This window comes from Saccopteryx leptura, chromosome 8 (assembly GCF_036850995.1).
Source record: "Saccopteryx leptura isolate mSacLep1 chromosome 8, mSacLep1_pri_phased_curated, whole genome shotgun sequence".
Taxonomy (NCBI): domain Eukaryota; kingdom Metazoa; phylum Chordata; class Mammalia; order Chiroptera; family Emballonuridae; genus Saccopteryx; species Saccopteryx leptura.
In genome coordinates this window covers 95,426,653-95,454,434 of record NC_089510.1, presented here as the reverse complement: position 1 = coordinate 95,454,434, position 27,782 = coordinate 95,426,653, and positions in this window count along the sequence as shown.

The following is a 27,782-nucleotide window of genomic DNA, read 5'->3' as shown; positions in this document are numbered from 1 at the left end:
AGTAAATATCCAATATAGAAGGAGAGGAAGATTTTTGAAATCTTTTTTCTGAATGAAATTTGTTTTTATGCTCTTTAAATACAGCAACTTTAGTACATTATTAAAATAATTGAGGGCATAATGCGGACATGCATTGGATTTTACTCAGAGCCATATAATTTATTCAGTCACCCTTAATTTCTCCCAGCCCTCATTTAATCTTTACAATAATCTGTAAAGTACTGTATATACTAATACTCTCCCCAATGTATAATGAAAGAATAAAGGATTTGAGGAAGAACTTTACTAGCCTTTACTGAACATTGAAAAAAAAAATTTGTTTTAGTTCTAGAGAGATAGTTCTCTGAGAAGCCAGGGCAGATAGTTAAGGTATATAGCTTAGTGAGCTTTGTTAAACTGTGGAGTTACAGCTTTAAATGATTTCTAGTATTTTCCAAGAAAAATACTCTTCTGTATGTGCATGGTAGGCAGCAGCAGAAATAGTTTCATTGGTACCAAGCCTGCATTAAAGAGACTAATGGCATTGGAACTTATCTTCATAAGAAGGGTGAGACCTCGCCATTCAGAATTGTTGTTAGCTTCAGTGGGTGATTCTAAAATATTACTTCATTGAAAGCACATGATTCATGAATGTGCTAAAAACCACCGAGGAATCCTTTTTATCCAGCTCCACTTTTAAAGACTGTTACATTTTGCCATCATTGATATGCTGAGCTGACCATGCTGAGGTGCTTGTGTCCTAGAGTAAAACTAAAATTGAAGTGGACGTGACATGAGAAACTTGGTACTAATGTGCCAGGGAGCCTGCAAAAGAAAGGAATCATTTTCTGTTATCAGAATGTCAGAGACACAGAGCTTGACTAAGTGAATGGACATTCTGAGTGAAATGGAATTCTCTGTGTGTTTAGAATTCCTCTACTTTTTCATTGACCTTCCTAGGAAATTTTCAGAAGCCAGGTATCAAACCCAATAACAGAGGTCCTTAGGAGTCCTGAAATGAAATAGGATCTGCAGTGATGGTGGGTGCTCACCCTCCAAATTGCAATGCAGTGGAAGCATCGTGCAGCACAAAAGAGAATGTACTATGGTGCCTTGTAGGCCAGGGATAGAATTTTAGTCTTGTGAGTTTTGGGCAAGTTATCAGAGCCTCAGTCTTCTCATCTATAAAATGGAGACTTAATATCTTCCTCAAGGACATATATAGGAGCCAATTAAGCATTGTATCCTCAGATTCTGTCACATCATAGGCATTTAACCAGTGCTAATAAAATTCTACCTTCTGGACTAAAGGGTCTGAACGAATTACCATGGGTGTACAGCCTTTCTCTCCAAAGACTTGAGATTTTCATATCAGATGGAAGCTTTACTCTACCCTGAAACACTGGTTCTCAAACGTGGCTACCCATTGAAAACTCTGGGTGGTTTTAGTCTAAGGCAGGGGTCCCCAAACTTTTTACACAGGGGGCCAGTTCACTGTCCCTCAGACCATTGGAGGGCCAGAGTATAAAAAAAACTATGAACAAGTCCCTATGCACACTGCACATATCTTATTTTTAAGTAAAAAAACAAAACGGGAACAAATACAATATTTAAAATAAAAAAAAAGTAAGTTTAAATCAACAAACTGACAAGTATTTCAATGGGAACTATGCTCCTCTCACTGACCACCAATGAAACAGGTGCCCCTTCCGAAGTGCGGCGGAGGCCGGATAAATGGCCTCAGGGGGCCGCATGTGGCCCGCGGGCCATAGTTTGGGGACCCCTGGTCTAAGGCATGACCTAAACCACCTGAAATTTTTATAATAGATGAGTCTAGAATGCAGCTCCAGTTGAGAAGCAGAGGTCTGAAAGATTACAATAGGGGTGTCTTGCTTATCATCTAATATGTACTTTTTTATTTTTTTCTCCCATTGATATTGAGAGAGAGAAAGAGGGAGAGAAAGAGAGAGAGAAGGAGAGAGAGAAAGCATCAACTCATTGTTCCACCTAGTTGTGTACCCATTGATTGCTTTTTATACTGGTCTGACTGGGCCTCCTACTGGTACCCTAGGGATTGAGCCAGCAATTCCAGGATCTAACCGACAAACTTGACACTCCAGAACAATATCCACTCTGCCACCAGCCAGTTTATTTATTTATTTTTTTATGCTAAAGTTGTCTATCCAAAGGGTCATGAAATTTTTCTTTCACGTATAGAGTAATAACTTTCACCAAAGCTTCCACTTAGATCCTCTCCAGCCAAAGGTCACTAGGTAAATAATTTGTTCAGTTTTTGTTGGAGTGAACTGACAGGACCCCAAAATATCTGCCTACTTCATGTATAGCACAGGCAGTATGTCATGGTGAAGGCAAAATAAAGGCTGTACAGCCTTTTCAAATGTAAAACCCCCAAGCAGATATAACAGAAAAAGATACTGAAGCAAGGCCAGAGACTTGGGGAACACAGAAAATTAACTAAAGCCAAAGAAATGCATAATTTTTAAGAGATTACCAATAATAAGCCAAATCTCATATTTGCTTAAGAAAATCATTAATCAGGTTAGTGGGAAAAGATGTGTGTATATTGCAGTGTGGGGCAGCTGTGTCAGGCTTGCTCACTGTTTTGCTAGCTGTAAGCACTTTGCCTTATTGGTATATGAGTGTGTGGCAGCACAATGTGTGTATAGTCTATGTGAGCCGGTGGGTGCTTGCATTCAAGGGGATGGTGGATGGCGGATGGCAGATGGTGGATTGCCTGCCCACCATTGTGAGGAGCCATTTTGCTGTTTGTTTTCCTGACAAATGTTTTTCCCTACCTGTGTGCTTGTTCGCCGATTGTGAGACTCTATTAAACAGAATGGTCCAATACTTTATGGCTCCACAGTTTCTTGACCAATCCAATGTGGACCTGCCTGGCCTTGGCAACCAGCATTACATCTGGTGTAGTCATCAGGGCCCCCAGGACCCATTGTCCCAGTTTGAATAAGAGGAAGGGGAAGGAACCTGTCCAATAGGGATGGGCAGGGGAAAAGGCCCCATGTGAAATTGGCAATCCACTGGTCCCCTTCCATTGTGTTGGCATTGCCTATAATGCACTTTTTACCTTGGTGATTTGCACAAACAGCTGGGTTGTCTGTCATGGAATGCTTCTCACCCAGTTGCAGAGATGCACCAAGGTCACTTTCTTCAAAGGACATGGCCCTATACTATACAGACTTCCTACCTACGATGGATGGCCTTGTTGGCACTGTAGGATGGGGTGTTGTAGGTGGGCCTCCAGTTAACTCCCCGGGCAGAGTGCTCAGGGAGACATTGTGAAGGGCACCTTTATAATTGTCATTTTTGAAATGTATGTAATGTACCTATTGTGAGGCCAGCAACCCTACAGGGGTGGAATGTCGGGCAGCTGTGTTAGGCTTGCTCGCTGGTACTGGCTATAAGCACTTTGCCTGACTGGTGCATGACATGTGGCAGCACTATGTGTGTGGCTTATGTAAGGCAATGAGTGCTTGTGCTCAGGGAGATGGCGGATAGCAGAATGCCTGCCCACCACTGTGAGGGGCCATTTTGCTGTTCGTTTGCCTGAGAAGTAGTTTTCCCCTGCCTGTGTGCTTGTCTGCCATTGTGAGACTTTATTAAACAGAATGGCTCTAACATTTTCTGGCTCTGCAGTTTCTCTACCATCTGCCCAAATCTAATGTGGAGCTGCCTGGCCTCGGCCAGCGGCATTACATGCAGTATGGATTTTATATATATCAAATACAGTGGCATATTAAAAAGTTCACAGATTTTTCTCTAAAGTCTTTTAGATGCAGTGCATTTGTGAAAGAAAAGTTTCTTTGACTCAGTGAATCATTTTCATATTGACAGGCTGCTCAAATTTGGGGTTCTTATTAACTAATTGACTCCAGAGGGTGCTTACTACAATGTAGGAGTGTGATGGCACTTTGATTAATAGATGAAAAACTTAGAGGAATGACAAATGTCTTCTCTCAACGATTGTGTCTGATTGATTAATATTAGAAATTGGAGAGGAGATGCAAGCTGAATGATATAAGATGCCTGAATATCATAAGATGACATGAGAGGACCATTCAAACTAAGTCATTGAAATAGTCACTGAATTAAAAATGAAGATCAGCTAATTTCCCCCAATATCCCCTTATAATACCTCTCCTATAACCATCAGAAAATTTTGGTTAAAAGCAGGCTTGCAAATTGAAAGGTCATTGTGAAATTGAAGAGGGGTATTTTCTGATTTTTATTTAAATGTTTATTTTGTAGCTGACCTGGCTGCATCTATGTTGTCATGATCATACTGTCATAAGAATTTTACCATATCCAAAGATTTGTGAGCCAGACTACTTTTGACTTCTTTTAGGTTTTCTCAACACCAAAGGGACATACAATAGGTTTCTGGCAAAAAAAAAAAAAAATGTAAGGCAATCATAATAAAAATATTGTGCAAATACATTTAAAATGTGTGTGTGTGCTTGAGAAAGAGTGAGAGAGAGAGAGATAAAGACAGAGAAAGACACATGCAAAGAGAGAAAGTTATAAAAAAACTTTCATGTACTCCTGTCTCAAGTAGCCATAAAATTTCCTACTTTATAACTGCAACTAAGATGATGCTTTTAAAGATAAAACATTAAGAAACATATGGGGGTCATTTCTTTCTTTTTTTTTTTTTTTTGGTTTAACATACTCCCCAGGTTGTATTCATTTACAATACAAAACAACAGCAAACAGCTAACAGCAATGACATAGATGAACCTGTGGAAGGTATGGACAAGTGAGAAAAGAACTAATCCCTAACTGCCTGCTGTGTTTAGGTTATATATATAAGCTGACAGCAAAAGGCTAAGATGTCTGTTTTTTTGTTTCTTCTGTTTTGTTCTTTATTTATTTTTATTATTAATTTTAATCGGGTGACATGATAAATCAGGGTACATATGTTCAGAGAAAACATCTCTAGGTTATTTTGACATTTGATTATGCTGCATTCCCATCACCCAAAGCCCAATTGTCTTCCTTCAGCTTCTAACTGTTTTTTTTTGTGCCCTGCCCCTCCCACAGCCCCCTTCCTCCCTCCCCCCCCCACCCCGTACCCACCACACTCTTGTCCATGTCTCTGAGTCTCATTTTTATGTCCCACCTATGTATGGAATCATATAGTTCTTAGTTTTTTTCAGATTTACTTATTTTGCTCAGTATAATGTTATCAAGGTCCATCCACATTGTTGTAAATGATCTGATGTCATCATTTCTTATGGCTGAGTACTATTTCATAGTATATGTACCAAAGCTTTTTAATCAACTCATCCACTGACGAACACTTGGGCTGTTTCCATATCTTCGCTATTGTGAACAATGCTGCCATAAACATGGGAATGCATTTCTCCATTTGAAACAGTGCTATGGTGTTCTTGGGGTATATTCCTAAAAGTGGGATAGCTGGGTCAAAAGGCAGTTCGATTATTAATTTTTGAGGAATCTCCATACTGTTTTCCACAGTGGCTGCACCAGTGTGCATTCCCATCAACAGTGCAGGAGGGTTCCTTTTTCTCCACATCCACGCCAGCACTTATTCTGTGTTGTTTTGTTGATGAGCACCATTCAGACTGGTGTGAGGTGATATCTCATTGTGGTTTTAATTTGTATATCTCTAATGCTTAGTGATGTTGAGCATTTTTTATATGCCTATTGGCCATCTGTATGTCCTCTTTGGAGAAGTGTCTATTCATTTCTTTTGCCCATTTTTTGATTGGAGTTTTTTGTCTTCCTGCTGTTGAGTTTTACAAGTTCTTTATAAATTTTGGTTATTAACCCCTTATTAGATGTACTGTCAAATATGTTCACCCATTGTGTAGTTTGGGTTTTTATTCTGTTCTTATTGTCTTTAGCTGTGCAAGAACATTTTCGTTGATATAGTCAATTTGTTAATCCTGTCTTTTATTTCACTTGCCCATGGAGATAAATTGGCAAATATATTGCTGCGAGAGATGTCAAGAGAGTTTACTGCCTGTGCTTTCTCCTAAGAGGCTTATGGTTTTATGGCTTACATTTAAGTCTTTTATCCATTTTGAGTTTATTTTTGTAAATGGTGTAAGTTGGTGGTCTAGTTTCATTTATTTGCAGGTAGCTGTACAATTTTCTCAACATCATTTGTTGCAGAAGTTGTCTTTACTCCATTGTATGCTCTTACCTCCTTTGTCAAATATCAGTTGTCCATAAAGGTGTGGGTTTATTTCTGGGTTCTCAGTTCTGTTTCATTGATCTATATGCCTGTTCTTATGCCAGTACCAGGCTGTTTTGAGTACAATAGCCTTGTAGTATAACTTGATATCAGGAAGTGTGATACCACCCACTTTATTCTTCCCTTTTAAGATTGCTGAGGCTATCTGTGTTCTCTTTTGATTCCATATAAATTTTTGGAATATGTGTTCTATATCTTTGAAGTATGTCATTGGTGTTTTAATTGGTATTGCATTGAATTTATAAATTGCTTTGGGTAATATAGATATTTTAATGATGTTTATTCTTCCTAACCATGAACACAGTATATGCTTCCACTTTTTTGTGTCTTCCCTCATTTATTTTATCAATGTTTTATAAATTTCCAAGTACAAGTCTTCAAATTTAATCTCTGGTTAAATTTGTTCCTACGTACTTTATTTTTTGGTTGCAATAGTGAAGGGGATTGTTTCCTTAATTTCTGTCTTATACCATTCATTGTTGGTGAATAAAAATGCCTCTGATTTCTGAGTATTAATTTTATATCTTTCCACTTTGCTGAATTCATTTATCAGGTTTAGTAGTTTTTAACTCAGATTTTAGGGTTTTCTATAAACAATATTATATCATGATAATTTTACTTCTGTTTTTCCAATTTGGATGCCTTTTATTTCTTTTTCTTGTCTGATTGCTGCAGCCAGGACTGCCAGAACTATGTTGAATAAGAGTGGTGAAAGGGGGCACCCCTGCCTTGTTTCTGATCTTAAAGGGCTTGCTTTTAATTTTTGCCCATTGAGTATGATGTTGGCTGTGGGTTTGTCATAGATGGCCTTTATTATGTTGAAGTATGTTCCCTGTATTCTCACTTTGCTGAGAGTTTTGATCATGAATGAGTGCTTGATTTTATCAAATGTGGTTTTTTTGCATCTATTGAAATTATCATGTGGTTTTTCTCCTTCCTTTTGTTTATGTGATGAATCACATTGATTGATTTGCAAATATTGTACCAGCCTTGCCTCCCCAGAATAAATCCCACTTGATAATGCTGTTTGATTTTTTTCATATATTGCTGGATCTGGTTTGCTAATATTTTGTTGTGGATATTAGCATCTAAATTTATCAGGGATATAGGTCTATAATTTTCTTTTTGTTGTCTTTGCCTGGTTTTGGAATCAGAATTATATTTTCCTCATAAAAGGCGGTTGGAATTCTTCCTTTCTCTTGAATTTTTTGAAATAGCTTGAGAAGGCTAGGAGTTAGTTTTTCTTTGAATATTTGGTAGAATTCACTTATGAAGCCATCAGGCCCAGGACTTTTCTTTGTTGGGAGTTTTTTGATAACTGTTTCAATCTCATTTGTTGTAATCAGTCTGTTTAGGTTTTCTGATTCTTCCAGATAATTTTGGAAGATTATATGTTTCAAGAAATTTGTCCATTTCATCTAGAATGTTTACTTTTTTGGCATACAGTTCTTCATAGTATTTTTTTTTACAATATTTTATATTTCTGTTATGTCAGTTGTTATTTCTTTACTCTCATTTCTAATTTCATTTATTTGAATTTTCTCTCCTTTTTTCTTGGTGATTCTGGATAAAGGTTCATTGATTGTGTTTACCTTTTCAAAGAACAAGCTCCTGGTTTCTTTGATCTTCTGTATTGTTTCTTTATCCTCTATGTCATTTATTTCCACTCTGATCTTTATTATTTTTTTTCTTCTACTACCTCTGTGCTTTACTTGCTGTTCTTTTGCTAGTTCTTTTAGATGCAGGACCAAGTTGTTTATTTGAGCTTTTTCTAGTTTCTTTAGGTATGCCTGTAATGCTATGAACTTCCCTCTCAGGACTGCTTTTGCTGTGTCCCATAAATTTTGAGTTGATGTATGCTCATTATTGTTCATTTCTAGGAATTATTTTTAATTTTCTCTTTGATCTCATTGTTAAACTGTTTGTTATTTAATAACATGCTATTTAGTTTCCAAGTGTATGAGTATTTTTTACTTTTTCTGTGGTGGTTGATTTCTAGTTTCATGACATTGTGATTAGAGAAATTACTCGATATGATTTCAATTTCTTAAATTTCTTGAGACCACTTTTGTTCCCTAACATGTGGTCTATCCTAGAGGATGTACAATGAGCACTTGAAAATAATGTATATCCCGCTGCTTTGGGGTGAAAGGTTCTGAAGATATCTACTAAATCAAGTTGATCTAGTTTTTCTTTTAAGTCTGCTGTTTCTTTGTTAATTTTTTTCTTGAGCATCTATCTAGTGATGTTAGTGGGGTATTAAAATCCCCTACTATTATAGTATTGCTGTTGATCTTGCCCTTTCTATCCATCAAAGTCTGTGTTATATATTTAGGTGTTCCTATGTTAGGTGTGTAGTTATTTATAATGGTTATATCTTCCTGTTGGATTGTTCCCTTTATCATTATGTAATGACTTTCTTTATCTCTTACTGTAGCCCTTGTTTTAAAGTCCATTTTGTCTGATATATGTATTTCTACCCCAGGTTTTTTTCATTTCCATTTCCATGAAATATTTTTTTCCATTCTTTTGTTTTCAGTTTATATGCATCTTTTGTTTTAAGGTGTGTTTCCTGTAGACAGCATATGTATGTGTCCTGTGTTCTTATACATGCAGCTAACCTATGTCTTTTGATCTGATCATTTAATCAATTTACATTTAAGGTTATTATTGATATGTAATTGTTTATTGCCATTTTATTCTTAAAAGCTGTGTTCCTCTTTTACTATGTTCTTTTTCTTCTTTGTTCTGTTTACAACAGGCCCCTTAGCATTTCTTGCCACATTGGTTTGGTTGTAGTAAATTCCTTGAGTTGTTTTTTTTTTTGGTCTGGAAAGCTTTTTATTTCTTCTTCAATTGTAAATGATAACCTTGCTGGATAAAGTAGTCTTGGTTGTAGGCCCTTGTTCTGCATTACTTTGAACATTTCTTGCCATTCCCTTCTGGCCTCAAGTGTTTCTGTTGAGAAGTCAGATGTCATCCTTATGGGGGCTCCTTTGTAGGTGATAGCCTTTTTTTCTCTAGCAGCTTTTAATATTTTCTCTTTATCACTTAGCTTTAGTACTTTAATTATGATGTGTCTTGGTGTAGATTTTTTTGGTTTTCTCTTTAATGGAATTCTTTATGCTTCTTGAACTTGTGAGGTATTTTCCTGCCTTAATTGAGGGAAGTTTTCAGCTATGATATGTTTGAACAAAGTCTCTATTTCTTGTTCTTTTTCTTCTTCTTCAGGAGCCCCTATGATGAAGATGTTATTTCTCTTCATGTTGTCACAGAGCTCTCCTAGAGTTTCCTCAGACTTTTTGAGTCTCTTTATGTTTTCTGCTCTACTTCTGTTCCTTCATTTATCTTGTCCTCTAACTCACTTATTCAGTCTCAGCTTCATCCATCCTGCTTTTAATTCCTTCCATTGTGTTCTTCATTTCTGATATTGTATTTGGCATTTCTAACTGATTCATTTTTATTATTTCAATGTCCTTTTTTATATTTGCTAACTCTTTATTTAGGTGTTCATAATGACCATCTATTGTTGTTCTAAGGTCTTTGAGCATCCTAACAATCATTGTGCTAAACTCTGCATCTGGTAATTTGGTTATATCTGACTCATTCAGGTCCTTTTCTGGGGATTTCTCTTGATTCTTTTGTGTTGAATTTCTCTGGCTTCCCGTTTTGTCTGTGTAAAAGAAGGTTTTGGACACTGGAGTCCACTGGGTGTGGCCTCTGTGTTCCCTAGGTGTGATCTGTCTGCAGGCCCGCCACCCCCTCTCCTGCTGTTGCCTAGGGCATTCAGGTATCAGGTGGGGGGTCATTTCTATGGACCTATCTTGATGCTGAGAGTGAAGTTAGTTGAAGCAATAATGGAGATAGAAGTTTGGGTAATTACTTTGGTTCTAAGAAAAACTCATTTCATTTTTAAGTAATGAGATTACAGAGTCATTCTTTTCTTCACTGCAGCATTATTGTGGCAGCTGAAAATGGGAAACAAAATGACCACCAGGAAAAGAAATAAATTTAGTATATCTATTCAGTAGAATAGTATTCATCTAATAAGCAGAATAAGTAGATTTATCTTCACATGTTAATATGAAAAGCTGTCCAAATCATAAATAAAACTAGGAAAATGGCCTGACTAGTGGTGGCACAGTGGAAACAGTCTTTACTTGAAATGCTGAGGACCTAGGTTTGAAACCCTGAGGTAATTGGCTTGAGAGTGGGTTCACCAGCTTGAGCTCAGAATTACTAGCTTGAGTGTGGGGTCATAGACAAGATCTTATGGTTACTGGCTTGAGCTCAATGTCACTTGAACAAGGGATCACTGGCTCAGCTAAAACCCTCCAGTCAAGGAACATATGAGAAAGCAATCAATGAGCAACTAAAGTGACACAACTATGAGTTGATGCTTCTCATCTCAGTCTCTTCTTTTGTCTATCTCTCTGTCTCTCACTAAAAAAACAAACCTAGCAAAATGTAGAACAATAAATATAGTATCAGTAATAAGATAATCATTAAAATTTCTAGAGAGATACACAAAATATCTGTTTCCTCTTTATCTCTGGAGTTGAGAGGGGCTTATTTTATCTTACATCTTTCTGATAGTCTGATTTTTTTTAAAAACCACACACAAAAAATGTTTTGAAAGAAAAAAAATAAGTAAAAAAAAAGGGAAAAAATTTTTAGTGTTGAAACAAATATTTATTCCATGGGTTCAAGTTTTAACAAGCTGCTAAAGAGGGTTAATTCATAAATATAATTCTTATTTGCTTAGTCATAATGTCTATAACAGCAGAAATTGTATTTATGGTCCACTATGAGTCATGTGAAGTGTTTTGATCCTACTAGATTTTAATACATAGTGTTGTAATTCATTGAAATTGCCATGGCCTAGTGAGCATCATTTCTTCAAATATTTGCCTAATGGTACAGAATTGAAATAATTTCTCCAACCTTATCCACAGTGATAATCAACTCTGAGTATTTTCACATGAGAAATAAAGTGGATTTCAAATGTTCATTTATTCAATCTGACTTTGGGTGATGGGTATGCAACATAATTGAATGACAAGATAACCTGGACTTGTTATCTTTGAATATATGTATCCTGATTTATTGATGTCACCCCATTAAAAAAATAAAATTATTATAAAAAACAACAACAACAAATGTTCATTTATTAATGCTGAATTTATTTTTGTATATTTTGGCGTCTCTGATTAAAGTGTTCATATAACTCTTACTGTCATGAATGTAAAAGAAAATGTTAACTGACGTGCATTCTGACAAGCTATTTGCAACCCTCCAATCTTTTTTTTTTGTATTTTTCTGAAGTTGGAAACAGGGAGGCAGTCAGACTCCCGCATGCACCCGACCGGGATCTACCTGGCATGCCCACCGGGGGTGATGCTCTGCCCATCTGGGGTGTCGCTCTGTTGCAACCAGAGCCTTTCTAGCGCCTGAGGCAGAGGCTAAAGAGCCATCCTCAGCACCCAGGCCAACTTTGCTCCAATGAAGCCCTGGTTGCAGAAGGGGAAGAGAGAGACAGAGATGAAGGGGAGGGGAAGGGGTGAAGAAGCAGATGAGCGCTTCTCCTGTGTATCCTGGCCAGGAATCAAACCCAGGACTCCTGCATGCCAGGCCAATGCTCTACCACTGAGCCAACCAGCCAGGGCAACCCTCCAATCTTGGAGTCAGACTCAATTGCATAATTACTCTAAAGAAAAGTCTGCTTTTAAAATGCTTGACTCAGTCAATCAATACACTGAGTACTACCTTTGATTTTCATACATTGACAAAGAAAAGTTTATTAAATGACAAATGTCTAACCACAAGATGAATGGCAGAAAGAATATGGCTGTTTCAGAACATTTGATAGGGACAACATATATTTGTCAGGGCATGATGCCATTGGCGTGTGATCTTCCAGGTTAATTTTTGAATGATGTGTGGCCCATCAGTAACTTTACAGTGCTTCATTATGAGAGCTTCAAGTAGGCAGATGTTTTCTTAAAAGAATCAGGCAAGTGCAGTGATGTTTTCATTGTCCACTGACAAGAATCCAGATCTCTTTCTTCAGGTGGAATTGCTAAATTAGCTGAAATGTTAGTCATTCAAACTTTTGAGTGTAATATTGGCAATCATTTGATGGATATAGAAAAGATTAACAATAGTGTTACTAACATTTCTATTAATTAAGCTATCAACACATCACCAACTTACAAATGTTTCCCCCAGGGGCATATCAGAGCTAACACATTGAAAAGAAAAGAGAGAGATAAAAAATAAAATACACAATATTAGTCTAAGTGTGCCTTTGAGAATATATAGCATTTCTGCAGCAACAGATTTTAACTGTATTCCCACTCAGTAATATTATTATTACCATCAGCTGTTTGCCCATAGCTTCAGGCATAACTTTCTTTTTTTTTTACTGCTCACTGGACCCAAGCCTACTCAATTTAGTGTAGTTGGCCATGGTATCTCTCACTTTCTTAAAACACTGCGCTTTCCAATTTCCAAGAATGTTTATGGTATCAGGGTAATTTGAAACAGGTGGTTAAGCCTTACTCCTTTACTGTGCAACAGAAGGTTTATATATTTTTCATTCTATATTGAGACCATGGCACTTGGGATGACTATCTGTTACCAGATGCTTGCTGTGTGCTGACTGTAAAAGAAATAGGATTTTTCACTGCAGATTCCTCTAAAAGCGATGGGGTACATTCTCTTGCTCTCTGAATTGTTTTTGGATAAAACCAGAAGAAGTATTTTTGTTTATATTCTCACAGAATGTTATCAATGAGAGATTATTAGAACACTTTATAGTGTTTCTGGTTGGTTTAGTTTAGAAAGTCATAAGCCCAAATAAGAGAGCATTTAGCCTATGGACTTCTCCCACAGGGAGACTTTTTTAGCCTATGCATTTCCTTCTTTGTGTCACAGCACTAAGAAGTCTGGGTTTTAAATATTCATTCTCTTTGCAAGAATCTGGGTTCCCAAGTTGTAGTTGCCAATGCAAGTGGCCATAGAAACCAGGGATGGAATGTGAATTAGTGAAATCTAGCAGGATAGAAATTATGGCAACATGGAGAGAGCTTTGCCCGTTAGAAATAGAAATGCAGGTCCATCACTGTCAGGTCTATCAGTCATTCAGAATAAACTCAAAATCTGGATTTTTACATGCTAACTGCTAATCTTTAAATATTAACACTTACTAAAAAAATTAAATCACAGTGTGAAACAAGAAAATATATTTTTGGTCTGAAGTCTTGCAGTTTTGGATATATTGCTTATAGTAAATATCTCCTGATTCAAATAGATCTTTTGAAGTTGGTAAGGTATTCATTCTACCCTTGGGTCATACAGAGATGTTTTATATGGCATCAGCCTATTGCTAAAAAACCAACAAACAAAAATAGCATACTAAGAAAAATAAGAAAAAGATCACAGAATCTGTTAATTTTTTGGCCAAAATAATGAAGGATACTAGAGAAAAACATTAGATTGCCAAGAAACTGAGGCTGTCTTCTCTGAGAGATTCTATTGCTAAGAATCTTGACTTTATCCCTTTACATCTGTGTTTTGTTGCAAGTTATTCAATTTATGTATCCCTCACTATGTCAAATATAAAACAAATATAATAGTAGTAATGTGCCTACAAAGTACTCAGGGAAATTGTAAAGTTTAAATAAGACCTGGGTAAGCTATTTGCTATTTTGGCTTAAATCTACTTATCTACCTGTAGCCACTATAGGCTTTGTGCATCATTTCTGAAGAGTTCTTTCTCAAAACTCTGTTTCTTCTGGTGATGCTTTCCAGTTGAAAGAGTAAGCTAGCTTTTGTTTTGTTGTTATTCATGGTCACAGAAACTAGAAATGTAAATCCTAAGGAGCTAAATATGATTATGGAAGCCCATTAAACTAATTAATCTCATTTTAAAACTCATGTTAGAAAATGTACATTTTTATTTATTTTCTTCCCCAATGCAATTATTTATGAAAGGTTTTGTATTTACTAATTTTTGCTATTAAGCTCACTCTTTAACTTGTGTTGACTCTTGCTGCCACTTTTTTCTAGTTTTCATACCCAAGTTTCCAATTTCAAGGTATAATGTTTATTAATGAAGCCACCAAAAAATTCCAGGTGAAGAAACGTCATGCTAGGTATTGGGTAGAGGTGACACATAAATAGAAAATCAAGAAATGGTGAAAACCTTAAAAGTGAAGTATTCCTATATTACTATGAGAATTCAATAAAAGGAGAGATTTATTCCCCAAAAGGACATGCAATGAAGGAGGTAATGATGGTGGTAAAGCTTTATGGAGGAGATGTTTGTGTTGAACAATGAAGGATTAGTAGAATCTCACAAGTGGATAGATCAAATAAATGAATAGAAGAGTTGAGGTAGGAAACCCTGTTAAATTCATTCAATAAATATATAGAGTAGAGAATGAAGATCTAGATGTTATGAGTCTGGAAAGAAAGGTTGGAAGCTGGTAGAGCGGTACTTGAAATCCCATGGACATTATTTAGTGGGTTGTTGAAAGCCAATATACTCTGAGCTAATCCACTGAGTTATTTATGCTGCTGTTTCATTTACCTGACATGTCCTTATAATTCTATTTGTGCAGAGAATCTTAGAAGAATAAATGTTGCTTATTATTGATTGTGGAAAAGATTAACAGGAAAGATAGAAGTTATATCAAGCTCATACAGGAATTTACACCTAGCCTTGTGACCAGTTTGATTATTTGGTTTATATTGAGTGGACATTTGAGTTGGACCAAGAAGATAAATTTGACAGAAATAAATGCTCACTCTTGTATTTAGTTCATAAAAGTCAGTTGCACAATGCAGCATAGGTTTGACAGTAAACCATGGAAAAGGAAAATTTATTTGACCATAAACTTGGAAGAATGTGACTGCTAAAAAAACAACAAACAAACATATACTTCAACCTGCAGAGAAGATAGGATGTTACCTGAAGTGAGTACCATAGTTGTAAATTATTTGATGAAAAAAATCTAAAGTTTATTAAAGAAACTTTGTTTACACTTATTCACATGTAATTTTAATGATATGTGTAGGTAAGAGCACAGAACTCCTTAATGCCCAATTTATAGTGAACTGATCTGTTTGATTTAGTTAGGTCTGCTGAGGGAGAGAGGTATGTGGATCATGAAAAAATCTATTTTATATATGAAAAGTCCTATGCTTTGAATTTTGGCTAATTTTATGTATGTAATTGTAAGATGCCCTGAGTCTGTTTTCTCTAAGGATGCCTTAGAATTGAAAGAGTTGATGAGCTTTGGTTGTGTTGTTATTCATGATCACAGAAACTAGAAATATAAATCATAATGAGGTAAAAATGGTTATGGAAGCATATTTATAAAATATCTTTTCTATCTCCCTCAGAGGATACTTGGGAGAATTCAGAGCTTATGAAAACATTTTTAATACCATGAAGCTCAAAAAGGTACAAGGTTTTCTGATTAATAAGAAACCACTTATGGCTGCCCTCCTGCCTTTCTCTTAGCTTTGGGAAGTTTACAAGGAGGGCTTGAGGTCAGACTGCTGAATACTTAGTTGCTTTTTGTGAACTTGACATTCCTCCCTATCAATGTTGCTTGCAAATAATATTGTAGTTGTTTCTCAAAATGGGTTTCAGATTACCTACCTAGAAAAATCCAGAATTGTCCCCCAAAATGAAAATCTCTTCAGACCTGCTGAATCAGAATTTCTGAGAGTGGGACCCAAAATCTATATTTTCAACAAAAGAGCAAATGGTTCTCAAACTATCCAATGGTTCTCAATTTTGTTCCCACCTCCAGGGAACATTTGGGAATGTTTGCAGACATTTTTGATTGTCACAACTGAGGCAGGGGATTGGGTACTACTGACACATAGGCAGAGGTCAGCAATATTGCAAAACATACTACAATACACAGAACAGCTCTCCACAGCAAAGAATTATCCATCCTAAAATGTCATTAGTGCTGAACTTAAGAAATCTTTTTAATAAACAGAACAATTTTAAATCTGCTTTTCTAGCAAGTATCATCTATCACAGATGTTTCTCTATCTATTTTTAAAGTTTTTTAAAAAACGTTTTATTTACTGATTTTAGAGAGGGTAGAGAGAGAGAGAGGGAGAAGTAGGAAGCATCAACTCATAGTAGTTGCTTTGCATATGTGCCTTGACTGGGCAAGCCCAGGGTTTTGAACCAGCGATCTCAACATTCCAAGTTGACACTATTCATTGCTCCACCACAGGTCAGGCAGTTGTTTCATATATTCATTCATCATTCATATATTCATTTTCAAAACTCTTTAAATGCCCTTTACTGAAAATGTAGACGATGAAGAACTTTATTATTCTGAGCCCAGGATTAATTACTTTGGGATTATTTCTGAAAAAAAATTTTTTTATTCTTAATCAACTTTATTGAAGTAATTTACATATAATGAAAAAAACCATTTTCAGGGTACAGATTCTACATTCATGTGATCATCACTACAGTCAAGGAAGAGAACATTTATATCGCCCCCAAAAGTTCTTTTGTATTTCTTTCTCATCCCTTAACCCCCAACCCACCGTATGCAACCAGATATACTTTCTATCACTATAGATTGGATTGTCTTTTGTAGACTTTTTTATAAGTACAATCATTTGAAACTGGATCCTTTGTCTCCATATATCCATATTATATATATATATAATATATATATATATTATATATATATATATATTTTTTTTTTTTTTGTATTTTTCTGAAGCTGGAAACGGGGATAGACAGCCAGACAGACTCCCGCATGTGCCAGACCAGGATCCACCCGGCACACCCACCAGGGGGCAATGCTCTGCCCCTCCAGGGAGTCGCTCTGTCGCGACCAGAGCCACTATAGTGCCTGGGACAGAGGCCAAGGAGCCATCCCCAGCGCCCGGGCTATCTCTGCTCCAATGGAGCCTCGCTGCGCAAGGGGAAGAGAGAGACAGAGAGGAAGGAGAAGGGGAGGGGTAGAGAAGCAGATGGGCGCTTCTCCTGTGTGCCCTGGCTGGGAATCGAACCCGGGACTTCTGCACACTAGGCCAACGCTCTACCACTGAGCCAACCGGCCAGGGCTTCCATATAATATATTTAAGGTTTATTCATGTTATTAAGTTTATGAGGAGTTTATTTCTTATTATTACTAAATAGTATTTCACTGTCGAACTGTACCACAATTTGAGTATGTACTTTTTTTACTAATTTTAATGGGGTGACGTTGATAAATCAGGGTACATATGTTCAGAGAAAACATCTCCAGATTATTTTGACATTTGATTATGTTGCATATCCCTACCCAAAGTTAAATTGTCTTCCATTGCCATCTATCTGGTTTTCCTTATGCCCCTCCCCTCCACTAAACACCTCATTCTCCTTACTCTCCCTCCCCCGGTTACTATCACATTCTTGTCCATGTCTCTGAGTCTCATTTTTATGTCCCATTTATGTATGGAATCCATAGTTCTTAGTTTTTTCTGATTTACTTATTTCACTCAGAATAATGTTATCAAGGTCCATCCATGTTATTATAAATGATCTGATGTCATCATTTCTTTTGGCTGAGTAGTATTTCATCATATATATGTACCAAAGCTTTTTAATCCACTTATTCACTGATGGACACTTGGGCTGTTTCCAGATCTTTGCTACTGTGAACAATGCTGCCATAAACATAGGAGAGCATTTCTCCCTTTGGCACAGCGCTATGATGTTCTTAGGGTATATTCCTAAAAGTGGGATAGCTGGGTCAAAAGGCAGTTCGATTATCAATTTTTTGAGGAATCTCCATACTGTTTTCCACAGTGGCTGCACCAGTCTGCATTCCCACCAGCAGTGCAGGAGGGTTTCCTTTTCTCCACATCCTCGCCAGCACTTATTCTGTGTTGTTTTGTTGATGAGCGCTATTCTGACTGGTGTGAGGTGATTACACATTGTGGCTTTAATTTGCATTTTTCTGTTGCTTAGTGATGTTGAGCATTTTTTCATATGCCTGTTGGCCATCTGTATGTCCTCTTTGGAGAAGTGTCTATTCATTTCTTCTGCCCATTTTTTATTGGATTGTTTGTCTTTCTAATGTTGAGTTTTACAAGTTCTTTATAAATTTTGGTTATTAACCTGTTATTAGACATATTATTAAATATGTTCTCTCATTATGTAGTTTCTTTTTTTATTCTGTTCTTATTGTCTTTAGCTGTGCAGAAGCTTTTTAGTTTGATATAGTCCCATTTGTTTATCCTGTCTTTTATTTCACTTGCCCGTGGAGATAAACTGACAAATATATTCCTGCAAGAGATGTTGAAGAGGTTACTGCCTATATTTTCTTCTAAGATGCTTATGGTTTCATGGCTCACATTTAAGTCTTTTATCCATCTTGAGTTTATTTTTGTGAATAGTGTAAGTTGGTGGTCTAGTTTCATTGTTTTGCAGGTAGATGACAAATTTTCCCAACACCATTTATTAAAGAGGATGTCTTTACTCCATTGTATGTACATCCTTTGTCAAATATCAGTTGTCCATAAAGCTGTGGGTTTATTTCTGGGTTCTCTGTTCTGTTACATTGATCTATGTGCCTGTTCTTATGCCAGTACCAGGCTGTTTTGGGTACAATGGCCTTGTAGTATAACTTGATATCAGGAAGTGTGATACCTCTTGCTTTATTCTTCCTTTTCAAGATTGCTGAGGCTATTCATGTTCTTTTTGGTTCCATATAAATGTTTGAAATATGTGATCTATATCTTTAAAGTATGTCATTGGTACTTTAATTGGTATTGCATTGAATTTATAAATTGCTTTGAGTAATATAGACATTTTAATGATGTTTATTCGTCCTATCTATGAACACGGTATATGCTTCCACTTTTTTGTATATTTCTTTATTTCTTTTATCAATGTTTTATAATTTTCCGAGTACAAGTCTTTAATCTCCTTAGTTAAATTTACTCCTAGGGACTTTATTTATTTGGTTGCAATAGTGAAGGGAATTGTTTTTTTAATTTCTCTTTTATACCATTCATTGTTGGTGCATAAAAATGCCTCTGATTTCTGAGTATTAATTTTATATCCTGCCACTTTGCTGAATTCATTTATCAGGTCCAGTAGCTTTTTGACTGAGACTTTAGGGTTTTCTATATACAATATCATATCATCTGCAAATATGATAGTTTTACTTCTTGTTTTCCAATTTGGATGCCTTTGATTTATTCTTCTTGTCTGATCGCTGTGGCTAGGACTTCCTGGACTATGCTGAATAAGAGTGGTGAAAGGGGTCACTCCTGCCTTGTTCCTGATCTTAAGAGGATTGCTTTTATTTTTAGCACATTGAGTATCATGTTGACTGTGGGTTTGCCATAGACAGCCTTTATCATGTTGAGGTATGTTCCCTGTATTCCCACTTTGCTGAGAATTTTGATCATGAATGGGTGCTCGATTTTATCAAATGCTTTTTCTACATCTACTGAAATGACTATGTGGTTTTTCTCCTTTCTTTTGTTTATGTGATGAATCACATGGATTGATTTGCAAATATTGTACCAGCCTTGCCGCCCCAGAATAAATCCCACTTAATCAAGGTGTATGATATTTTTTATATATTGCTGGATTTGGTTTGCTAATATTTTGTTGAGGATTTTAGTATCTATATTCATCACGGTTATTGGCCTATTATTTTTTTTCTTTGTGTTGTCTTTTCCTGATTTTGGAATGAGAATTATGCTCACCTCATAAAGGGAGCTTGGAATTCTTCCTTCCTCTTGAAATTTTTGAAATAGCTTGAGAAGGCTAGGAGTTAGTTGTTCTTTGAATATTTGGTAGAATTCACTTGTGAAGCCATCAGGCCCAGGACTTTCTTTGTTGAGAGTTATTTGATAACTGTTTTAATCTCATTTGTTGTAATTAGTCTGTTTAGGTTTTCTGAATCTTCCAGGTTAATATTTGGAAGATTGTATGTTTCAGGGAATTTGTCCACTTCATCTAGGTTATCTAGTTTTTTGGCATACAGTTCTTCATAGTATTTCTTTTATACAATATTTTGTATTTCTGTTGTGTCAGTTGTTATTTCTCCACTCTCATTTCTAATTTTATTTATTTGAGTCCTCTCTCTCTTTTTCTTGGTGATTCTAGTTAAAGGTTCATCAATGTTGTTTACCTTTTCAAAGAACCAGCTCCTGGTTTCATTGCTCCTCTGTATTGTTTTTTTAGCCTCTATGTCTTTTATTTCTGCTCTGATCTTTATTATTTTTTTTCTTCTATTACATTTAGGCTTTACTTGCTGTTCTTTTTCTAGTTCTTTTAGATGCAGGGTTAAGTTGTTTATTTTAGCTTTCTCTAGCTTTTTATTGTTTTTTATTTATTTATTTTTTTTGTATTTTTCTGAAGCTGGAAACAGGGAGGCAGTCAGACAGACTCCCGCATACTCCCGACCGGGATCCACCTGGCACGCCCACCAGGGGGCGATGTTCTGTCCATCCAAGGTGTCGCTCTGTTGCGACCAGAGCCACTCTAGTACCTGAGGCAGAGGCCATGGAGCTATCCCAAATGCCCAGGGCATCTTTGCTCCAATGGAGCCTGGGCTGCGGGAGGGGAAGAAAGAGACAGAGAGGAAGGAGAGGGGGAGGGGTGGAGAAGCAGATGGGCGCTTCTCCTGTGTGCCCTGGCCAGAAATCAAACCCAGGACTTCCGCATGCCAGGCCAATGCTCTACCTCTGAGCCAACAACCAGGGCTTCTCTAGCTTTTTAAAGTATGCCTGTAATGCTATGATTTTCCCACTCAGTACTGCTTTTGCTGTGTCCCATAAATTTTGAGTTGTTCTATGCTCATTATCATTCTTTTCTAGGAATTTTTAAATTTTTTTTATTATCTCATTGTTAATCCACTTGTAATTTTTAACCTGCTATTTAATTTCCATATCTTTGAGAATTTTTGAGTTTTTCTGTTGTGGTTGATTTCTAGTTTTATGCCATTTTGATCAGAGAAAGTGCTTGATATGATTTCAATTTCTTAAACTTGTTGAGACCACTTTTGTGCCCTAACATGTGATCTATCCTAGAGAAAGAACCATGAACACTTGAAAAAAATGTATATCCTGCTGCTTTGGGGTGAGAGGTTCTGAAGATATCTATTAAATCCAGTTGATCTAGTGTGTCCTTTAAGTCTGCTGTTTCTTTGTTAATTTTCTCTCTTGAGGATTTATCTACTAATGTTAGTGGGGTATTGACATCCCCTACTATTATATTGTTGCTGTTTATCTTGCCTTTTATATCCATCAAAGTCTGCTTTATATATTTAGGTGTTCCTATATTAGGCACATTGATATTTATAATGGATATATCTTCCTGTTGGATTGCTCCCTTTATCATTATGAAGTGGCCTTTTTAAAAATTTTTTATTTATTTACTTTTTTAGATTTTATTTATTCATTTTTACTAGAGAGACTGGGAGAGAGAGAGAGGGAGAGATAGAGAGAGAACAGAGGGAGGAGCAGGAAGCATCAATTCCCATATGTGTCTTGACCAGGTAAGCCCAGGGTTTTGAACCGGGGACCTCAGCATTCCAAGTTGATGCTTTATCCACTGTGCCACTACAGTTCAGGCCTGTAGTGGCCTTTTTTATCTCTTATTATACCCTTTGTTTTAAAGTCCATTTTGTCTGATATAAGTATTGCTACCTCAGCCTTTTTTTTTTCTTTTCCATTTGCATGAAATATTTTTTTTCATCCTTTTACCTTCAGTCTATGTGCATCTTTTGTTTTAAGGTGTGTCTCTTGTAGACAGCATATGTATGGGTCCTGTTTTATTATCCATGCAGCTACCCTATGTCTTTTGTTTGGATCATTTAATCTATTTACATTTAAGGTTATTTTAAACATGTAGTTGTTTATTGCCATTTTACTTTTGAAAGCTGTATTCCTCTTTAGCTATATTCTTTTCCTATTTTAATCTGTTCACAACAGGCCTGTTAACATTTCCTTAGCCTTGGTTTTGTTGTAATAAATTCCTTCAGTTGTTTTGTTTTTTTTTTGTTTGGGAAGCTTTTTATTTCTCCTTCAATTTTAAATGATAGCCTTTCTGGATAAAGTAGTCTTGGTTGTAGGTTCTTGTTCTGCATTACTTTAAATATTTTTTGTCATTCCCTTCTGGCCTCAATTGTTTCTGTTGAGTTGCTGATGTTATCCTTATGGAAGATCCTTTGTAGGTGATAGCCTTTTTTTCTCTAGTACCTTTTAATATTTTCTCTATATTACTTAGCTTTGGTATTTTAATTATGATGTGTCTTGGTGTAGCTTTCTTTGTTTTTTTTTTTGTTTTTATTTCTTTTTATTAATTTTACTGGGTGACTTTGATAAATCAGGGTACATATGTTCAGAGAAAACATCTCTAGGTTATTTTGACATTTGATTATGCTGCATTCCCATCACCCAAAGTCCAATTGTCTTCTGTCACCTTCAACTGGTTTTCTTTTTGCACCTACCCTCCCCAAATCCCCTCCCTTTCCCCCCTCCCCATAATCCCACACTCTTGTCCATGTCTCCGAGTCTCATTTTTATGTTCCTCCTATGTATGGAATCATATAATTCTTAGTTTTTTTTGATTTACTTATTTTGCTCAGTATAATGTTATCAAGGTCCATCCATGTTGTTGTAAATGATCCAATGTCATCATTTCTTATGGCTGAGTAGTATTCCATAGTATATATGTACCAAAGCTTTTTAATCCACTCATCCACTGATGGACACTAGGGCTCTTTCCAGATCTTTGGTATTGAGAACAATGCTGTCATAAATATGGGGGTTAATTTCTTCTTTTCAAACAGTGCTATGGTTTTCTTGAGGAATATTCCTAAAAGTGGTATAGCTGGGTCAAATGGCAGTTCGATTTTAAATTTCCAGAGGAATCTTCATACTCTTTTCCACAGTGACTGCAACAGTGTGCATTCACACCAGCAGTGCAGGAGGGTTTTCTTTTTTTCACATCCTTGCCAGCACTTATTCTGTGTTGTTTTGTTGATGAGCGTCATTCAGACTGGTGTGAGGTGATATCTTATTGTGGTTTTAATTTGCATTTCCCTAATGATTAGTGATGTTGAGCATTTTTTCATGTGCCCATTGGCCATCGGTATATCCTCTTTGCAGAAGTGTCTATTCATTTCTTGTGCCCATTTTTTTATTGGATTTTTTGCCTTCCTGTTGTTGAGTTTTACAAGTTCTTTATAAATTTTGGTTATAAAACCCTTATCAAATGTATTGTCAAATATATTCTCCCATTGTGTAGTTTGTCTTTTTATTCTATTCTTATTGTCCTTAGCTTTGCAGAAGCTTTTTAGTTCGATAGAGTCCCATTTGTTTATTCTGTCTTTTATTTCACTTGCCCGTGAGATAAATCGGCAAATATGTTGCTCTGAGAGAAGTCAGAGAGCTTACTGCCTATGTTTATTTCTAAGATGTTTATGGTTTTACAGCTTCCATTTAAGTCTTTTATCCATTTTGAGTTTATTTTTGTAAATGGTGTAAGTTGGTTGTCTAGTTACATTTTTTTCCAGGTAGCTGTTCAATTTTCCCAACACCATTTGTTGCAGAAGCTGTCTTTTCTGTAATGTATGCTCTTACCTCCTTTGTCAAATATCAGTTGTCCATAATAGTGTGGGTTTATTTCTGGGTTCTCTGTTCTGTTCCATTGATCTATATGCCTATTCTTATGCCAGTACCAGGCTGTTTTGAGTACAATGGCCTTGTAGTATAACTTGCTATCTGGAAGTTTGATACCTCCCACTTTATTCTTTCTTTTCAAGATTGCTGAGGCTACTCGTGTTCTCTGTTTGTTCCATATAAATTTTTGAAATATGTCTTCTATGTCTTTGAAGTAAGTCATTGGTATTTTAATTGGTATTGCATAGAATTTTTAAATTGCTTTGGGTAATATAGACATTTTAATAATGTTTATTCTTCCTAAACATGAGCACAGTATATGCTTCCACTTGTTTGTATCTTCCCTAATTTCTTTTATCAATTTTTTTTATAATTTTTTGAGTACAAGTCTTTTATCTTCCTGGTTAAATGTATTCCTAGGTACTTTATTTTCTTTTGTTGTAATAGTAAAGAGGATTGCTTCCTTAATTTCTCTTTCTGACATTTCATTGTTAGTGTATAAAAATGCCTCTGATTTCTGAGTATTAATTTTATATCCTGCCACCTTGTTGAATTCATTTATCAGGTCCAGTAGTTTTTTGACTGAGACTTTAGGGTTTTCTATATACAGTATCATATTGTCTACAAATAATGATAATTTTATTATTTATTTTCCAATTTGGATGCCTTTTATTTCTTTTTCCTCTCTGATTGTTGTGGCTAGGACTTTCTTTATTATGTTGAAAAAGAGTGGTGAAAGGGGCACCCCTGCCTTGTTCCTGGTTTTAAGGGGATTGCTTTAATTTTTGCCCATTGAGTATGATGTTGGCTGTGGGTTTCTCATAGATGGCCTTTATCATGTTGAGGTATGTTCCTTGTAATTCCATTTCATTGAGCTTTTATCATGAATGTGTGCTGAATTTTATCAAATGCTTTTTCTGCATCCATTGAAATTATCATATGGTTTTTCTCCTTCCTCTTGTTTATGTGATGAATCACATTGACTGATTTACGAATATTGTACCAGCATTGCCTCCCCAGAATAAATCCCACTTGATCATTGTGTATAATTTTTTTCATATATTACTGGATCCGGTTTGCTGATATTTTGTTGAGAATTTTAGCATCTAAATTCATTAGGGATATTGGCCTACAATTTTCTTTCTTTGTGTTGTCTTTGCCTGGTTTTGGAATCAGAATTATGTTTGCCTCATAAAAGGAGCTTGGAAGTTTTCCTTCCTCTTGTATTTTTTGAAATAGCTTGATGAGGCCAGGAGTTATTTCTTCTTTCAATATTTGGTAGAAATTACTTGTGAAGCAATCAGGCCCAGGACTTTTCTTTTTTGGAAATTTTTTGATAACTGTTTCAATCTCATTTGTTGTATTCAGTCTATTTAGGTTTTCTGATTCTTACAGATTAATTTTTGGAAGATTATATGTTTCAAGGAATTTGTCCATTTCATCTAGGTTGTTTAGTTTTTTGGCATACAGTTCCTCATATATTTTCTTACAATATTTTGTATTTCTTTTGTGTCAGTTTTTCTTTCTCCATTCTAATTTCTAATTTCTCATTTCTAATTTTATTTATTTGAGTCCTCTCTCTTTTTTTCTTATTGTGTCTGGCTAAAGGCCCATTGATCTTGTTTACCTTTTCAAAGAACCAGCTCCTGGTTTCATTGATCCTCTGTATTGTTTCTTTAACCCCTATGTCATTTATTTCCACTTTGATCTTTATTATTTCCATCCTTCTACTACATTTGGGCTTTACCTGCTATTTTTTTCTAGTTCTTTTAGATGCAGGGTCAACTTGTTTATTTGAGCTTTTTTTAGCTTCTTGAGGTATGCCTGTAATGCTATGAACTTCCATCTCTGGACTGCTTTTGCTGTGTTTCATAAATTTTGAATTGATACATACCTGTTATCGTTCATTTCTAGGAATGTTTTAAATTTCTTCTTTGATCTTATGGTTAACACATTCATTATGTAATAACATGCTATTTAGTTTCCAAGTGTTTGAGAATTTTTTAGTTTTTCTGTTGTGGTTGATTTCTTGTTTTATGCCATTGTAATTAGAGAAAGTGCTCGATATGATTTCAATCTTCATAAAATTGTTGAGATTGCTTTTGTGACCTAACATGTGGTTTATCCTAGAGAATGTACCATGAGCACTTGAAAAGAATGTATATTCTGCTGCTTTAGGGTGAAAGGTTCTTAAGATATTTATTAAATGAGTTGATGTAGTATGTCCTTTAAGTCTGCTGTTTCTTTGTTAATTATCTTTCTTGAAGATATATCTAGTGATGTTAGTGGGGTATTGAAATCTCTTCTATTATAGTATTGCTGTTGATCTTGCCCTTTAAATCCATCAAAGTCTGCTTCATATATTTTTTTTCCTTTAAATAAATTTTTATTAATGGTAATGGGATGACATTAATAAATCAGGGTACATATATTCAAAGAAAACATGTCTAGGTTACCTTGTCATTAAATTATGTTGCATACCCCTCGCCCAAAGTCAGATTGTCCTTCGCCACCCTCTATCTAGTTCTCTGTGCCCCTCCCCCTCCCCCTAACTCTCCCCTTGTCCTCCCTCCCCCCACCCCTGGTAACCACCACACACTTGTCCATGTCTCTTAGTCTCATTTTTATGTCCCACCAATGTATGGAATCATGTAGTTCTTGTTTTTTTCTGATTTACTTATTTCACTCCTTATAATGTTATCAAGATCCCACCATTTTGCTGTAAATGATACGATGTCATCATTTCTTATGGCTGAGTAGTATTCCATAGTGTATATGTGCCACATCTTCTTTATCCAGTCTTCTATTGAAGGGCTTTTTGGTTGTTTCCATGTCTTGGCCACTGTGAACAGTGCTGCAATGAACATGGGGCTACATGTGTCTTCACGTATCAATGTTTCTGAGGTTTTGGGGTATATACCCAGTAGAGGGATTGCTGGGTCATAAGGTAGTTCTATTTTCAGTTTTTTGAGGAAACACCATACTTTCTTCCATAATGGTTGTACTACTTTACAGTCCCACCAACAGTGAATGAGGGTTCCGTTTTCTCCACAGCCTCTCCAACATTTGCTATTACCCATCTTGTTGATAATAGCTAATCTAACAGGGGTGAGGTGGTATCTCATTGTAGTTTTGATTTGCATTTCCCTAATAACTAATGAAGCTGAGCATCTTTTCATATATCTGTTGGCCATTTGTATCTCTTCCTGGGAGAAGTGTCTATTCATGTCTTCTTCCCATTTTTTTATTGGATTGTTTGTTTGTTTGTTGTTGAGTTTTATGAGTTCTTTGTAAATTTTCGAAATTAGGCCCTTATCTGAGCTGTTGTTTGAAAATATCATTTCCCATTTAGTTGGCTGTCTGTTTATTTTTATATCAGTTTCTCTTGCTGAGCAAAAACTTTTTATTCTGATGTAGTCCCATTCATTTATCTTTGCCTTCACTTCTCTTGCCATTGGAGTCAAGTTCATAAAATGTTCTTTAAAACCCAGGTCCATGAGTTTAGTACCTATGTCTTCTTCTATGTACTTTATTGTTTCAGGTCTTATATTTAGGTCTTTGATCCATTTTGAATTAATTTTAGTACACGGGGACAGGCTGTAGTCGAGTTTCATTCTTTTGCATGTGGCTTTCCAGTTTTCCCAACACCATTTGTTGAAGATGCTTTCTTTTCTCCATTGTGTGTTGTTGGCCCCTTTATCAAAGATTATTTGACCATATATATGTGGTTTTATTTCTGGGCTTTCTATTCTGTTCCATTGGTCTGAGTGTCTATTTTTCTGCCAATACCATGCTGTTTTGATTATTATGGCCCTATAATATAGTTTAAAGTCAGGCATTGTAATGCCCCCAGCTTCATTCTTTTTCT